This window comes from Nyctereutes procyonoides, unplaced genomic scaffold, assembly GCF_905146905.1.
Source record: "Nyctereutes procyonoides isolate TBG_1078 unplaced genomic scaffold, NYPRO_anot_genome, whole genome shotgun sequence".
NCBI lineage: Eukaryota > Metazoa > Chordata > Mammalia > Carnivora > Canidae > Nyctereutes > Nyctereutes procyonoides.
The window spans coordinates 2,991,397-3,009,998 of record NW_026575131.1 but is presented as its reverse complement, the minus strand read 5'-3'; the positions used below and the strand labels follow the sequence as shown (position 1 = coordinate 3,009,998).

Genomic DNA, 18,602 nt, shown 5'->3' with positions numbered 1-18,602 from the left:
AAAGAAATAGGGGGCCTCCTGTGAACCTGGCCGTGTGACCATGTGCAGGGGATAGGGAGTGTAATCCCAAGACCCGTCCCCAAAGTGCTGGTTCCACTGGGCAGGCCCCCAGGTCACACTTTGGCAGGAATCATGCAAGAGAGGCTGGAAGGTAGAGAGAGGACTTCTGGGCCCACAGCAAACAACTCAGTGGCCCAACTTTGAGGGGGCTGGGAGGATGCCAAGGGAAGGTGGGGAGCACTCACCTCTGCTCTCTAGAGCCCCAGGAAAAGGTGGTAAGGGGACATTCCGCACCACAGCAGGGGGTCCATTTGGCCCAGAGTCCTCTGTATGCCCTCTCCCCTACACAGCAAGCTCACTGATAGGAACAATGAACCAGAAGGGCTCTAGCAGCTCACAGCTTCAGGTGTGCTGCGACGCTGGCTGTGTGTGCATGTCCTATACTTTCCCCTCTCTGGGCCTGTAATTGCACCGCTATCCCCAGCCGTGTGGAAGGTTCCTCCAGTATTCAGATTCCCTGCTTCCACCTCAGTGACACGTGGGAGCATGCTCACAGCCTGGTGGTGAGGGGGCCTAGGCTATGGTACTGAGGTCCTGGGGGAGGCAACGTGTAGGGTCCTCCTGTAAGGCCTTTACCACCAGCTGGCCCAGCCTGGCCAAATGCAAGGAACTTGAGGTCTTCCTTTGCCCATGTCTTCACTTAACAAACACCCATCAGCGCCCACTACCAAGCCCTCCTGGGCAATGGCCATGGAGGAGAGGTGCCTGTGTATAGCAGGAGCCTGCCTGGTTTCTGTAGAAGCAGCAGTCTGGCATAACAGATGCCAGATAGGGCAGGAGGCTGCAGCCAGGGCAGACCTGGACTTTCACTGTACCCAGGCTGGGAGGCTGCTCACTCTGGCAGGACATCACCAGCTCTGGGCTGGGGAGAGATGGACTCTGGGAGGGCCTCAGAGTGGGCAGATGCCAGGGCTCTTGGGGCTCAGTGTTTGTCTTCTCTGCTCCACAGATCACAGGTTCTTGGGGCTCCCTGAAGATGAACACAAGCCTCTGATCTCCAGTAAGCTGTAGGCCCATCCATCCTACTTCACTGGCACAAGCATGCTGGGTGCCTCTATCTAGTTCACTAGTCTGCCTGGCACAGGGAAGCACCCCAGAGGCCTTAGACAGTTCCTGAGGGCAGGGCTGTGGAGGTGACCCCCTCTTCTACAACATGCCAAGCAGAAGCCTCTAGTCTTGAGACCTGTTTACTCCCCAACTACAAAAGGCTCCAAGGAAGCTGGGGGTCTTCTAGTTCACACAGAGGGTGAAGAAAAAGGCATGAACTCTGGCAATACACAAACCAAATGACCAAGAAACTCATCTCCATACCCCACAGGAAAGCACACGACACACGCCAAACAAACACAGAAAGCAAGTGACTGCGACGAAAGAAAAACAATACAGAGGCAAATTTTTGTTTACCAAAATAAACATCAATATTTTCAGACATAGGAAAAGATCTGTAAAACAATAATAGAATGCTATTTCTTAAAAAAAATGGGGGGAGGGGGCTCCTGGAAGGCTCAATTGGTTAAGCATCCACTTTCGGCTCAGGTCAGGATCTCAGGGTCCTGGGATTGAGCCTCATATCAGGCTCCGTGCTCAGGGTGAATCTGCTTCTCCCTCTCTTTCTGACCCTCCTCCCTGCTTATGCTCTCTGTCTCAAATACGTAAATAAAATCTTAAGAAAAAAACGTTGAGGGAGTAGTCAAAGAAAAACAGAGGGTGTCTGGTTGGCTCAGTTGGATGCGCATGTAACTCTTGATCTCAAGGTTGTGGGTTCAAGTCCCACCCTGGGTATAGAGATTACTTAAAAATAAAATCTTTAAAAAAGAGAGAGAGAGATTTTGGGGAACCTGGGTAGTTCAGTTGGTTAAGCATCTACCTTTGGAGCCAAAGGTAGATCATGACCCCAGGTCAAGCCCCACATTAGTCTCCTTGCTCAGTGGGGAGTCTGTTTCTTGCTCTTCCTCTCCCTCTGTTCCTCTCTCCCTCACTCATGTTCTCTCTCTCTGTGCCTCAAATAATTTTTTTAAAGTTTTTAACAATTAACAATATAACATCAATGAAAAATGCAACCTAAGCATTGGAAGATAAAGTTGAAGAAATCCCTCCAAAATAAAGAAATACAAAGAGATAGAATAGAGAAGGGAAAAACTTGTAGAGCCAGCCTAGGAGGTCCAATATTAGGATAGTAAACATTTCAGAAGAAAAGAAAAGTGAAGTCAGAGGAGGAAATCAAAGAAAGATTTCAAGAAAACTCCCACTGGGTTGAAAAAGCCTACTAAGCACACACACAATGGAGGAGAACAGACCTCCACAAAATACACCACATGGGAATTCCACAACAATGGGGAAGAAAAGAAGGTCCTAAAAGCTTCCAGAAGGGGGGAAAAAAGAGGTTTTCAGGTTAAAGTTTCACAAAATCCACATGGCATTAGATATTCAATGAAGAATGCCTAAAATTATGATAGAAAATTATTTCCAACCTAAAATTCTCTACCCAATTAGCCATCAGTCAAGTGTGACGGTTTATTAAACACATTTTCAGATACTCAAGAAGTTTATCTTCCCTTTCTCAGGAAGCTACTGACTGTTCCTCTACCTAAAGAAATCAACCAAAAGTAAGAAAATGTGGTATCCAGAAAACAGAGACTTCAGCTCAAAAGAGAGGCAAAGGGTACCTCAGGATGGTGGTAGAGGGAGATCCCAAGACAACAGCTGAGCAGAGAGCCTGGACATCAACCCATATGGAGCAGGCCACAGGGCTCCAGGGCAGCTCCCATCTCTGGCAGGATGCTTACTGGCAGATGAGCCCTCCCTCCATAAACAGGACAGAAAAATATGAGAGGCTGCCATTTTCAAGATGTAAACAACAAGCAGCATGAGACAATAATCCAGAAAGATGCCACCTATGAGTGTAGACCATGAGTAAATCTGTCGTAACAAAGCCTAAAACCAAAGCCCAACACAAGTCTCAGGTTTGGAGGCTGACCCCTGTCAAGTCAGAGGTGATGAGAAAAACATCCTTGGACTTCCACCTATCTGCCCTAACAGAACATAAAAACAAGCTTCAAGGTGATCAGCCAGCAAACTGAATTGACTATCAGGACATGAATTGATGCTCTTTAAAACAAGATAACAGAATCCACAGTCTCACTAAGGCATCAACCACTATTGCCAGTATACAATAAAAAAAAAAAAAAAATCGCTAAACATGCAAAAAAAACCCCACAAAATAACCCTAACAAAATTTGACCCACAAAGGAAAAAGTCAATAGAAAATGATGCCAAAATGATCCAAATATCGGATTTAGTAAGTAAAAATATTACAGCAGTGATTTTAAATATGATCAGAGAATTAAAGGAAAATATGATGACAATAAGTAGACAAGAAATTTCAGCACAAAAATGGAAATTATTTTTTAAAGCATACAAAAAAAAGTCAAAATTCTAGAGCTTAAAAGTACAATGAGTGGAAAATTCATTCTACAATATGAACAGCAAAATGGAGACAGCACACACACACAAAAAGAATCAGCAAACATGAAGAAAAATCAGTAGAACAAAGAAAAAAAATATTGAAGAAAAAGCAACAGAGGCACAGGACACCCTGCGCACCCCTAGACAACAATATCATACAGTTCCATATTCACATAATTGTAGTCCCAGGGAGAGAAAATAGTGAGAATGCGGGAGAATAAGGACTAAAAATTCCAAACTTAATGAAGATATCACCTTGATCCAAAGAACGCAGCAAAACCCACGCAGAAGAAATACAAAATATGAGGGATTATAGCCAAACTGATGAAAACAAAGGTAAAAAAAGATTTTAGGGATGCCTGAGTGGTTCAGTGGACGTCTGCCGTTGGCTCAGGTCATGATCCCAGGGTTCCTGAGTCGAGTCCCACATCGTGCCCGCTGTATGGAGCCTGCATTTCCCTCTGCCTGTGTCTCTGCCTCTCTCTCTGTATCTCTCATAAGTAAATAAATAAAATCTTTTTAAAAAATGTTATTGTTAAAAAAATGTTATTGTTGTTTCTTATAATTGCCATATAAGACAACTGGCTGGAAAACTATAAATAATGACTGTAAAGTGGGGTTTATAATGTATTTGAAATTAAAAGTATAACAATAATAGCACACAAAAAAAGGAGGGCAGTTAAATGAAATTATACTGTTGTGAGGTAAATATACTTGTAAGGTGTCAGATGTGAAGAGAGAAATGAGAAGTGGTGTCAGTCGTAATATATGAAGTGATACAAAACTGACTCTAAAGAGTGTTAGTAAATTAATAAGGATGCATAGTAAGCCCTATATTAACTAGTAAGAAAAATAGCAGGTCAATAGAGGAGACTAAATGCTACTCCTTTTTTTTAAAGATTTTATTTATTTATTTGAGAGGGAGAAGGAAAAGCAGACTCCCCGCTGAGCAGGGAGCTCAATGAGGGGGCTGATCCCAGGGCCCTGATATCATGACCTGAGCTGAAGTCAGATGCTTAACCAACTGAGCCACCCAGGTACCTCTAAAATGGTATTCTTTTTAAAAAAATTTCAACTAAACCAAAAGATAGTAGGAAAGGAACAAAGGAATAAAAAACAGAAGAGGCAAAAACAAAAAACAAAAACAAAACAAGTAGCAAATGGAAGATTAAATTCAACCAGGTCCATAATCACATAATCACATTAAATATAAATGGACTGGGACTCCTGGATGGCTCAACGGTTGAACGTCTGCCTTCAGCCCAGGGCGTGATCCCAGGGTCTCAGGATCAAGTCCCGCATTGGGCTCCCTGCATGGAGCCTACTTCTCCCTCTGCCTGTGTCTCTGCCTCTCTCTCTATGTGTCTCTCATGAATAAATAAATATAATCTTTAAAAATATATATATATGGACTAAACATTCCAATTAAAAGCCATAGCTTTTCAGACTGGAAAACAGGCAAGACTATATGCTATCTACCTGAGATGCACCTTAAATATAAAGACACAAATAGATAGCCCATAAAAAAATGAAATACATAAAATACATGTAAGCATAAGAAAGTATAAGAATAACAGTTATAGGAATATGAAAGTAGGCTTCCAAACAAAGAATTACAAGAGATAAAGAGACATTTCATAATGATGAGACAATTATCAGAAAAACATCATGATACTAAATATGTATCCACATAATTACAGTTTTAAATTTCATGAAGTGAAACTGACATAACTAAAGGGAGAGACAAATCCACAATTGTAGTTGGAGATTTTATTTTAACACCTCTCAGTAATTGATAGAGTTAGCAGAGAAAAAAAAAATCTGTGTGGATAAAGAATATCTAAACATTCTCAATCAAACTGACATTTCCAGACCATCACACCCAATACTGCAGAACAGCACTTTTTTTTTTTTTTTCAAGTGGACCTAGAATATTCACCAAGATAAACCATTCATATTCTGGGCCTCAAAGAAGTCTCAATAAATTTCTGAAGATTGAATTCTTATAGATTATTTCTGTAACCACAGAAAAACTTAAATAGAGATCAAGAAAGCTCTGAAACAGTTTTCTTCAAGAAGACAGAACTGAGAGGCACTTGGGCGGCTCAGTCGGTTAAGTGTCTGACTTCAGCTCAGGTCATGATCTCTGGGTTCTGGGATTGGGCCTGCATCTGGCTCCTTGTTCAGCAGGGAGTCTGCTTCTCCTCCCTCTGCTCCTCTTCCTCCCCTCAAACAAATAAAATCTTAAAAAAAAAAAAAGACAGAACTCAGAAGGCCATATATTGAGAGGGAAGGTATACAATGTGTTGGACAGATGGAGAAGAAAACTTTATCAATTAGGATTTCCCCTAATTGGGGAGATGAATTAATGGTAAATACATAGACACCTGAGCAAAACAAAGATGATCACTACTTCCAGGAAAAACTAGTGAACATGGCAAATGAAAAATAATGGCAATATACCACATGACTTAGCAGTGGGTAGCACTTACTAATCATAACATATTAATTCAATCATTTCAATAAGAACTTACTAAACACCTGCTATGTGTTCTAGGTACTGAAGATACCAGGGCCAACAAAACAGATGCAAATTCCTATCCTCAAGCTTATAGTCTGGTGCAGGAAACAAATGCTAAGTAAGATCCTAAGTAATAAGAATTTATAATTATTATAAAATATATTGGGATGCCTGGGTGGCTCAGTGGTTAAGCGTCTGCCTTCAGCCCAGGGTGTGATCCTGGAGTCCCAGGATTGAGTCCCACGTCGGGCTCCCTGCATGGAGCCTGCTTCTCCCTCTGCCTGTGTCTCTGCCTCTCTCTCTCTCTCTCTCTCTCTCTCTGTGTGTGTCTCTCACGAATAAATAAATAAAAATCTTAAAAAAATAAGATAAATTTACCTATACATAAATATATAATATAAAGATACTTATTATAAAGTAAGTAATAAAAATAACAAATATGCTAGATAGTGAAAAGATGGGAAAAAATGAGCAGGAGAAGGAATTATGAATCTTGGTGAGGAATGAAGATTCAGATAGGATGGCCACAGAGGACCTCACTGAGATAACCATTGGTAATGACCTGGAGAGGGGTGTCTGGCTGGCTCAGTCTGTGGAGCATGCAACTCTTGATCTCAGGGTCGTAGGTTCAAGCCCCAGGTTGGGTATAGAAATTACTTAAAAATAAAATCTTTAAATAAATAAATAAATAAATAAATAAATAAATAAATAAATAAATAAATAAATAGGGGTGACTGGCTGGCTCAGTCAGAAGAGTGTGAAACTCTCAATCTCAGGGTAGTGAAACTGAGCCCCTTATACTCATGCTGGGTATAGAAATTACTAAAAAATAAATGTTAAAAGACGTTCTTTTTTAAAAAATCAGTAAATAAAAAATAAAGATGTGGAGAAAGTTAGCTAACTGTGCAGATGGGTATCTGTTCAGGAAGCTGGAGGAAGCCAGCTGTGCAGATGTCTGGGAAACAAGTATTCCAGGAAGACAGAAGAGCAAGTACATAGGCCCTGAGGCAGAGACAAAGCAAGGAAAATCGGTGTGTTTGGAGCAGAGTACAAAAGGAGAGAGTAATAAGGGATGGCAGAGAAGTATCAAGATCACACAGTGCCTTCTAGATCATAGGTAAGAACTCTGGCCTTCACTCTGAGTGAAGGCGGGAAGCCACGGGAGTTTTGAGCCAATCATATTTACTTTTTAACAGGATCACTCTGGCTGCTGTACTGAGAAGAGATCAAAAGAGATCAAGGACAGGTGCACCTGGGTGGCTCAGTCGGTTAAGTGTCAGCCTTTGTTCAGGTCATGATCCCAGAATCCTGGGACTGAGCCCTGCAGCGGGCTCCCTGCACAGCCGGGGAGCCTGCTCTTCCATCTCCCGCTCCTCCTGCTTGTGCTTTCTTTCAAACGAATAAATAAAATCTTAAAAATAAAAAACAACAAAAGAGATCAAGGACAAAAATAGGAAGACCAGTTAGGAGGCAATAGCCATAATCCAGGTAAAAGACAGTGATTAGATGAATGCAGTAATTGTGGAGGGTGAAGTGAGCAAATTCAGAATACATTCTGGGAACAGAGCTGAAAGGAATGTAATCCTGATCTCATCAGTATTGCCACACAACACTACTAGGAGGATGTAAAGTGTGTACGTGTGTGATGGGGGCTGGGAGAGCACTGAGTTAGTTAACCATCACCTTCCAGAGTCAGAAGTCAATAAACTATGCCTATACCTGGGGGAAGGCTGTGTGTGTGGGGGGTGGCAATATAAGCAAAAGAAATAGAAAAATCCCATCAACTGAAAAAGAGCTGAAGTGATCACCCCCAGCGGCTAGAGGTGGGGGTATCAGGAGACCTTTAAGTAACAAGTCTTATTGAACCAAATGAGTCTTTAAAGCATACACATGTATAACTCTGATAAAAATAAAAACTAAGTTAAAAACCAACAAAATAGCTCCAGATTAAGGTATTTAGGTCAACCAATTGGTGAAATTTGGACAGCAATGGAAGAGGTATTTCTGGAAAGTAGGTCCTTCCCATGACTGGTAATATTCTCTTCCTACTCTCCCACATTACAAGGGGAGAGGAAACAAGCAGTGTCAGCACTCCAGGGTCCAACAGGCCTGAAATGGTAAACCAGTTCCATCACTTTCCAGCATGGTATCTCTGAGCTATAACTTCAGTTTCTCATCTGTTTAAAAAAAAAAAAAAAAAAAACCACTGGGTTGTTCAGTTGGTTAAGCATCTGCCTTTGGCTCAGGTCATGATCCCAGGGTCTTGGTATCGAGCCCTGCATTGGGCTCTCTGCTCAGAGGGGAGTTTGCTTCTCCCTCTTCCTCTGCCTGCTGCTCTGCTTATCTTTACTCTGTCAAATAAATAAATAAAATCTTAAAAATAATAATAAAAAAATTTTTAATTAAATTTCTTTAAAAAGGTACAGTAAGGAGGACGCCTGAGTGGCTCAGTGGTTGAGTGTCTGCCTTCAGCTCAGGTTATGGTCCCGGGGTCCTGGGATCAAGTCCCACATCCGGCTCCCTGTAGAGAGCCTGCTTCTCCCTCTGCCTGTGTCTCTGCCTCTCTATGTGTCTCTCAGGAATAAATAAATAAATAAAATATTAATAAATAAATAATAGAAATAAAAATAAAAAGGTACAGTAAGGGCCAAATGATAGATTCAGTGTGCACAGTGACTAACACAAAGAAGGTGCTGGATAAATGCATCCATTTAACAGTATTTACTGAGCTATGACAATTTTTTGGCTAGTGGTTTTAATACATGCAAAGGAGCTTTAATGCAAGGTAGACTATATAAAATGGCCCCTCCAAAAATATATTGGGCTGTGTCCACAGGTCATTCGTTTGTTTGTCTACTATGTACTGAGTTTCTGCCACGTGCCAGCCCTGATTCTAGGAGCTGGGGAGATTGCAGGGAATGAAATAAAAACAGAGCTTGCATCCCAGCAGAAGAAGACAGACAGGAAGAATGCAAATAGGATCCTTGCAGAGAAGGATAATAAGCACTCTGAAGAAAGTAAAGATAATGGGAGAGACTCCCCGGGATAGGGGTTTCCTAGGGTGGTCCCAGAAGGTGAAACTTGAGCTGAGGCCTGATGAAGAGAAGCCAGGCACGGGGTCAGTGTTCAGGCAGAGGGAACAGTGCCACAGTGTCCAGAAGGACAAAGCTTGCCGTGTTGGAGATACAGAAAGGGCAGTGTGGCCAGATGGCAGGGAAGAAGGGACATGGTTGGAGATGCGGTCAGGGGCAGCTGAAGCCAGAACATTTAGGTTCTTATCGGTGAACATCGAGTGTGGATTTTATTTTTATGGCAAGGAAGCCACTGGAGACTGTCTGAAGCAGAGAAATATGTACTAGACATCTCTTTTACCCCACCTCACAGATCTTAGCAGCAACCAGCCTACAGTGTAACAACCTGAAGTGCCTCCCTGCACCAGGGGTGCCTCGCTGCCTACCTTGGAGCCTCTCTGGTTTAGCCCGGGAGGCCTGCTGGAAACCACCAAGCATTTGTGCATTCACGTCCAAGAAAGGAGAGGGCCTTACCACCCTATGGATCAACACTTGGCCAATGCGGAGTGAGGGATGCCCTGCCCGATCAAGCCCTACTCGCCCATGGCAGTGATCAACTAGAGGATGCAGCCTTGTAGCATTCCTTCCTCCTGTTTTACTCTCTCCTGTCGCCAAAACAAATGAGCTGCATGCAAGCCCATGTCTTGGGCTCTGGTTTTCCAGAGGGAGCCCAGGCTACAATGACAGGCACTCTGACTAGTTGTCAAATATCACTGGGGTCGTTCAGTGGAGTGTGGTCCCACTGTGGGATCTCAGAGAAGGTTTAGTAGAGGAGACTCAATCTCTTGGCCCAAATGTCTCGTGTGTTCCAAAAGAGGTGGGAGAAGCCAGGCCAGGCGAGAGCCTATTCCCCAGCAGCCAGTTTCTCTGCTGGAGCCTCATGCCTGCCATTAGGTAGTGCCCCCAAGGGGGTCTGGGTGAAAAGTTTAATGAGTATGATCAGCCACTCTGGCTACTCAAGAGACAGGCAGGTGAGGAAGCAGGCAAGCACACCAGAGTTATCCTGAGCCATCCATTGGAGAGGACTGTCGCAGACTCTATTTCTCAGAAGCCAGAGCAGAATCCACGGCATGGATGCTGTGGGGTCTTGGGGTGGGTGTCTAGGCCACCTCACTGGGTCCCCAGCAAAGCCTGCAGGCAGAGACCACCAGCCCCACGCACAGAACAGAAAGGCAAGATCTAACAGCGCTGTGATAGGCCAAGGCATGGGGCGTGATGCCAGGCCCAAGCCCATCTGTCTATCTGCCTACTTCACTGTAACCCGTCCTCAGCAGGGGCCTAGTCGAGCAGGAATCATGGGCACGGAATCCTTTGTCGCTCCCCCCACTGCATACCTGTTGTCACCGAGCCTCACACCATGGCTACGGCCCACAGCTTCAAGCCTGTCCCAGGCTTCCACCCATACTGCAGTCCATCCTCCACTCAGCCACTGATGTGGAACCCCTAAAACAGTGTAAGAAGGACCTTGTGCTCCTCAGCTCTCCACCCCCGGGAGGCCTAAAGGACCTGCAATCTTCACAGAACTTCACCTTAGCTGTATTTGCTCCTGGCTGGTCCCTGAGAACTCTGAGGTCCCTGTCGTTGACATTCCCCCTTCCAGACGTGCTCTTCCCCCAGTGCTCTTCCCCCAGGCCGGCACATGACTGCCACCTCCCTTCACCCCAGCCTGCTTTCAAGTATCAACTACGCTCACTGGTCTTTCACGATCCTCCTTTCTTAAAAGAGCAGCCCATCCTGTCCCCGCATCCCAATTTACTTTGCTCCAGATGCAACGCTCACACACATGCACTTTTTAAATGTTTACTGCTCTGTCTTATGAGTTTCACAAGGGCAGAGCCTGGCTGGCTGGCAGCACCCAGCATAGTGCCTGGCATGAAGCCATGCTAGGCAGATGAATACCCTTACTGCCCTTAGAGCCTGTCACCCTGCCCTGCTGGGTCTGTATCTAACAGCTTGGGCTCCAGGCCTTGGCTTTGGAAAGGGAACCACTGGGTCTTTGCATCCTAGTATGACTGTGAGTGTTGCACTATCCTGAGTCCAACATCAGCCTGATACCACATGTGCCAAGTTGAAACCACCACCCACCCCATCCACCTGCTTCTCCACCCACCATAAGTCCTCTGCCTACAGGCTCATTGGATGGCATATTCTTGTCTTTATCTTCTTTTTCGAGGACAGATTGCATCATCTTGACCTTTTGGTGAACTCCTACCTAACCTTCAAGACTGTAGTGAAAAAGTTACCTGGTCAGTAGAGCTCTCCCTGACACACAGGCCGAAGCCCCAGCCCAGAACAGAATTCATTCTTTCCTTCCTGCTCCCTAGCAGCTGTGTCTTTGCCTCTGTGACAGCATATGCTGCAGAGTTCATCATTCAATTTAAGTGTCCCAAACTAAGGTGCCTTTGGGGGTCAGGCAAGGAACCTAAAATGCAGCAAGATGACAGCAAAGGTTATCTCACCTCAAGTAAATGCAATTAAAAACAAACCAGATGAACACCATTCTGTGGGCATGAAAAAATAGGTTTCTTCAAGGGAACTGGCCTAGGACTGTCCATGTGGGCACTCTTGGTCTGTAAGTCTCTCTCTGGCTATGGAGAATGGGCTCTTGAGGGGAGAGACCCCCTCTTACTCCTTTGTGCCACCAGTCGCCTGGCACAGACCCAAGAACTCAACAATAAAGGAACCCTTCCAAAGGCCAGGTCCTGGTAGTCAGGCCAGAGAGAGGGAACAAGAGGAGGACAAGAGGTATGGTGAGGCTAAAGCCACTTTCCAGGGATTTATGCCTGCTATCCCTAAGGAAGGAGTTCCTATGTGCCCTAGTGGGGAAATCAAGTCAGCTCTGCAGGCTAAAAGCGTCATTAGTGGGGTGTCCAACTCTCGATTTCAGTTCATGTCACGATCTCAGGGTCGTATATTTGAGCCCCATGTTGGGCTCTGCGCTCAGCAGGGAGTAGGTTTGAGATTCCATTCCTCTCCTTCTGCCCATCTAGCTCATGCTCTTGCTCTTTCTCTCTCAAATAAATATTTTAAAAAAATAAAGTGCCATTAGTGGGTCAGTTCTCAAAACCTATGTCTGGCACTGTCCCCAACCCCCCCAACCCTGCAGTGGAAATAGAGGAGGATTTTATTTGGACAGTCTTTCTCCCACATGACAAAACAGACAGTGGAAAGTTCCTTGCCTATTCATAGTAGAAAAGGACCTTGGAAAAATTAGTTCCCAGGACAAAATTCTGAAAACTGGTCAGACTGACCCAAAGATGGGTTCCTGAGCTATTTTTTCATCATGTCTTTGGATGTGGTGAGTGGAACCAGGAGGTGGAGCCTGCAGGCTACTCCTCTGGCTGGCTGCTGTTGCTTCTCTGGCCTCGTCCTCCAGGGAAGAGCACAGCCCAGGGCTTTGCCCGTCCGGGTATTTGCCAACAGGCCACAGCCAACTCATGGGTGCACCATTAGGAGCAATAGGGAGAAGCTGCCAGATGTCCAGTATGTTAGCTGAAGACAGGCGGGCAGGTGGGCAGAGACCAAGCAATGCGGAGCAGGGCGAGGACATGCTGTGCGAGTGACATGGGTAGGGGCAAGTAACATGGTGCTGAACACAATGGCTCCTCTGCAGCGGGCAGGAGGGGCTGGGGACAGGCTCCCGAGTTCAAAGTTCCTCCTGCCCCCTGAACACAGTGGCTCATGGTCCCGGCCTCACAGATTCCTTTGTCCCTTGTTACCACGCAGCCCTCCCTGGGTATCCGCAGCTGGAAGTGAAAGAGCGATAGGGAATCTCGGGTTCCCATCTCATGCATCAGCGGAAGAGTCCAGGAGGGTACCAGAAGCTTCCTAGAGTAGGCATTTCCTCCCCAGGAACAGCAGTGACCAGTCCCACTCCACAGCGATGGCACAGGCAGGATCCTCACGTGCTTGGAGAAGCTCCGGGCGCCACCAGTGTCAGCGTTCTGGCAGCCCGTGTCTTCCTCAGGAAGGTTAAGTCGTCTTTTTTTTTTTTTTAATATTTTATTTATTTATTCAGGAGAGACAGAGACAGAGACAGAGAGAGAGAGAGAGAGAGAGAGAGAGAGAGAGAGAGAGGCAGAGACACAGGCAGAGGAAGAAGCAGGCCCCATGCAGGGAGCCTGATGTGGGACTCGATCCCGGGTCTCCAGCACCACGCCCTGGGCCGAAGGCAGGCGCCAAACCACTGAGCCATCCAGGGATCCCCAAGGTTAAATCTTCTTATCCTCTACATAGGGCCCACGGGGTCACAGGGCAGCCTCGGCAGAGGAGCTGTGTCTGACTCTAAACCCCAGGCCCTTTACTGTGAGCAGCTCCTCCAGAAACCTTAAATGCTTTGTTTTGTTTTGTTTCTTCTGAGAAGCCTCAATGATGATTCATACCTCTTGCAGGAATCGGTGAAACCCCTTCCTGAACAGTCTTGGTGGGGAAAAGACAAGATGTGGGAAAAAGACCAAAGCCTCTGAATGAGTCTTGCCTTGGTTGCTCCCAAAGGGCCCACGGCTCCCCAGAGATGCCCTCACAGGGGCAGCTGAGACCACCTAGCAACCAAAGCCCCCCTCATAGCCCTCATCCCTGCTGCCACCAAACCATGCTCATAGGCCTCTTTAGGCACTGCAGGAAACAGAGAGTGACCAGACAAGAGCCGACTGCCAGGAGTCCTCCCACCCAAGTCAGTGGTCAGGCAGGCCCACTAGGCCAGGAGGGCCCCTGGCAAACATGTGGACTGCCAGCACCCCGTGGCTACAAGAAGCCAAGAGCAAGCAATGGCAGCAGTCCTAAAGCCATGGCCACAGGCTCTGACTTCCTGGGCAAATGGTCCCTCACTGTCTCCACAGTAATTCCCTTAAACTCATCTGCTTGGGGTGCCTGGGGGGCTCAGCAGTTGAACGTCTGCTTCTGGCTCAGGTCATGATCCTGGGATCCTGGGATCGAGTTCCGATCAGGCTCCCGGGACCCTGCTTCTCCCTCTGCCTGTGTCTCTGCCTCTCTCTCTGTGACTCTCATGAATAAATAACATCTTAAAAAACAAAAAGCCATCCACTCTCTTTTTTCAAAATTCCTCTGCAGCAAGGACCCAGCTGATTAGATAGAGGGATCAAATGCTAGACGTCCCTAAATGAGCTCTGCCTTCCCTCAAACTGTCCCTCCCATGCCTGCTACTAGGGTTAACAGAGAGTGTGCCAAGCTGGGAGCCCCGCTCAGCCTTGACCCCTTGGCTGCCCCCCCACTAAGCCATGGTTGATTGTGCCTCCAGCAAGCAGCAACCCTCAGGACAAACAGTGGGTCTCCCAGTCAAAGCTTCCCTCAGCCCGCAGGACACAGGTGACACATCTTCCATGATCAGAAGTCTGGTCCTGAGCTGAGCCCCTTCCATAGTCTCATCTCCCCCAACACTCTAGCTACACTTGACTTGGACAAATAACCACACATCCTCTTTCATACCTCTAAGGCTCTACACACACATGGCTTTGGTAGCAAAGCCCTTTCTATCTTTCCTCACTGGGAAACTCACCTATCTTTCAGGGCCTACCTAGTTTGAAACTCACTGCCTCTGTCCCCCGGGGAGAGCAGATTGCTGCCTCCTCTGTGTCCCTGTGGCATTCAACAGACACCCCTGTGACAGCCATAGCAACCACAGGGCCCAGCTTTGCAGGAACAGTCCTCATTTTCAATATTCAGTCTTGCTGTCACCAAAATAAACACACACATACTTGTCAGGCCATGTGTTCCAATTCCTGGTTCAGAACCTGGGCAACAACACTAAAAGCACTGCACAAGAGCTAGCTGTTTCCAGATTTGAGCTCCTGAAGAATAGGGACTGTTTTTTATTCATTTTTTTTTCTCTTTAGAGCTTAGAACAGTGCCCAGGAAAGAAGAGCTAGTTACAGAGTGGAAGGACTCAGATTCATTTAATGAATCTCCCCAATATGCAGTTTATGTCTCAGGGTGTCAGATGGTAACATCTACCAACAACAGTAATTAAGCTGGACAGAACATTTTCTAAGTTTCAAACATTTTCCCCATTTATTTATGTATTTGTTTGTTTATTTATTTTTCATTTCCTCCTTTTAATCCCATTTTATCCTGCCTGCTGCTCCAGACAGAAAAGGCCAGCTCAAGGCCATGATTCCTAAGTGACACCTCAAGAAACAAAGTTAACAGAGCAAAAAGGAATCTTTTGATGATAAATGTGAATAGAGAAATCTGGTAGACGCTATCCTAACCAAGTGGTCAAACCTGGCATCCTGTGCCACCTGTCGTGGTGCAATGGGCAATACACATTACTTATGATTCATTATCACCAAAATTGTCCCACCCAAGTCAAACTGGGCCTCTAACTCAACCTCCAGCTTATAGGAAATACAGGAGACAAAGGAACAAGTGCAAAGACACCACAAGGGAACCATGAGACAAATCCAGGAAGTGAATCTTAAAAAATAAAAAATCAGTATCATTAACAACAAAAAGTCATTAAAAAAAAAAAAGGCAAGGTATTGTTCTGGACCAAACTTGTATTGGACTCTGGCTCAAAGAGGAAAAACAATGGGACACCTGGTGGCTCAGTTAAGCATCTGCCTTCAGCTCATGTCATGCTCTCAGGGTCCTGGGATAAAGACCCATGTCGGGCTCCCTGCTCAGCATGAAGTCTGCTTCTCCCTCTCCCTTTGCCCCTCCCCCTGCTCATGCTCACTCTCTCTCAAATCAATAAATAAAATCTTTTCAAAAAATAAAGAGGAAAAACACTATAAAAGACATTTGGGAGAAAGTTGGGAAAAAAATGGGCTAGACAGTAGGTGCTATTTTACAGAAATACCAGTTGACCCTTGAACAACGTAGGGGTCAGGGGCACCAATGCTCTGGGCAGTCAAAAAACTGTGTACTTTTGACTTCCCAAAAACTTAACTACTGATAGCCTACTGTTGATGGGAAGACTTAAAGATAACATAAACAGTTGATTAACACATATTTTGTATGTTATATGTATTATATATTATATTCTTACAATAAAATAAGCTAGAGAAAACAAATGTTATTAAGAAAGTCATAAGGGGGGGATCCCTGGGTGGCTCAGCGGTTTAGCGCCTGCCTTTGGCCCAGGGCGCAATCCTGGAGTCCCAGGATCGAGTCCGTGTCAGGCTCCCGGCATAGAGCCTGCTTCTCCCTCCTCCTGTGTCTCTGCCTCTCTCTCTCTCTCTCTATGTCTATCATAAATAAATAAATCTTAAAGAAAAAAAAGAACATCTTTTAAAAAAAAGAAAGTCATAAGGAAGAGAGAATACATTTGCAGAACTGGACTGTAAAAAATCTGCATAGAAGTGTACCCAGTTGTTTGAGGGTCAACTGTACTGATTGACTTAGGTGTGTTAAAAGTATTGTCCTTATTCTTTTTGGGGAAATGAAAATCAAAACCACAATGAGATGTCACCACCTGACACCTGTCAGAATGACTAAAATAAAAAAGACAAGAAATAAGTATTGGTGAGGATGTGGAGAAAAAGAAACCCTCATGCACACCATTGATGAGAATGCCAACTGATGCCGCCACTGTGGAAAAAAAAAAAGTATGGAGGCACCTCAAAAAATTAAACATAGAACTACTCCATGATCCAATCATTCCACTGCTGGTACTTACCCAAAGAAAATGAAAACACTAATTATAAAAGATGTTTGTACCCCTATGTTTACTGAAGCATTATTTATAATAGCTAAGACATGGAAGTGACCCTACTGCCCAACCATAGATGAATGGATAAAGACAAAGTGGTATAGATATTCAATGGAATACTATTCAGCCATAAAAAAGAATGAGACCTTGGCATTTGCAACAACATGGACAGACCTAGAGGGTATTACGCTAAGTGAAAATATGTCAGACAGAGAAAGAAAAATACCATATGGTTTCACTCATATGTGGAATTTAAGAAACAAAACAAACAAAAAAAGAAACAAAAGAGCAAACAAACGAAAAGAGACAGACAAAACAGCCTTTTAAATACAGAAAATAAACTGGTGGCTGCCTGAGATGGGAGGGGGGATGGATGAAATAGATAAAGGGGGTTAAGAGTACACTTGTCATGAAGAGCACTGAGGAACATATGGAACTGTTGAATCATTATACTGTACATCTGAAACTAATAGAACACTGTATGTTAACTACCCTGGAATTAAAATATATATATATATAGATATATATATATAAATCATGCCTATTCTTAAAAGATTACGTTATGGTATGGGGTGATGTATCATGATGTATCATGTTATCTGCAACTTTAAAAAATGGGCATTACATATACAGAAGAATAAAGCAAATAGAGCAAAACAGGAAGAACTGTTGAATCTAGGTGGAGGATAGATTTGTCCACCTAGCACAGTTTACTGTGCTCTTCTTTCAACACTTCTATATGCTTGAAAGTTTTCATAATAAAAAGTCAGGAAAAATAAAGAGTATTAATACTATCTGCAGGATGACAATATTACTAATATGAAAAAGAACCAACTGGAGATCTTGGAAACCAAATCTGTAATTGTCAAAATTACAGATTTTGACAGAGCTGGAATAAATGATCAGAACAGACACAACTGAGGGACACCTGGGTGGTGAAGTCAGTTGAAGTGTCCAACTCTTGATTTCAGCTCAGGTCACGATCTCGGGATCAAGCCCAGTGTGGGCTCTGCGCTCAGCATAGAGTCTGCTTGAGATTCTCTCCTCCTCTCCCTCTGCCCTTCCTGCTCATGCTCTTTCTCTAAAATAAAGAAATCTTAAAAAAAAAAAAAAGGACACAGTTGAAAAGGAAATCAGTGTGCTGGAGGGTGAAGCCCAGGGTTTGTCCAGAACACAGCACAATAGAGCACCACACTATTAAGATGGAGAAGATAAGAGATATGGAGAACAGATCCTAAGTTCCAGCTCCTGTCCCATGCAAGTTCCAGAGGGAAGAACGAGAGCTAATCAAAGACATCTTTAAAAAACTCCTTAGACCTTCAGAGGTGCCTGGGTGGTGCAGTTGGTTAAGCATCCGACTCTTGGTTATGGCTCAGGCCATGATCTCAGGGTCCCGAGATTGAGCCCCAAGTTGGGCTCCATGCTTAGGGTGGAGTTTGGGTTTCTCTCACCCTCTCCCTCTGCTCCCCTCTACCCATGCTTGCTTGCTCTCTCTCTCAAATAAATAAATAAATCTTTAAAAAAAATTCCTTAAGACCTTTAGAAATAAAGGAATTTTCACTCTGATTATACCTACTGAGTTCAGAGCAGGGTGAATGAAAAAAATATCCCACAACCTAGATATACAATGGTAAGATTTCAGAACATCAGAAATCAAGGGTCACTTGATTTCAAGAGTCACTTAGAGATTCTTTCTGAAAGAATCACTTGAGGAACAATTCAGGCAAAATGAAAATGAACTAAAGTTATAAACAGTAAACCAAAAATCAATAAATAAAACTTGGAATTAAAATCCAATAGTTATCAAAATAACTGC

General features: G+C 44.5%; 1 protein-coding gene across 1 annotated transcript in view; it reads right to left on the bottom strand.

Moving 5' to 3' along the window:
• Nucleotides 1-18,602, bottom strand: part of RAB43 (RAB43, member RAS oncogene family) — a 37,083-nt gene that overhangs the window by 8,070 nt on the left and 10,411 nt on the right. The gene's annotated exons all lie outside the window — the stretch shown is intronic.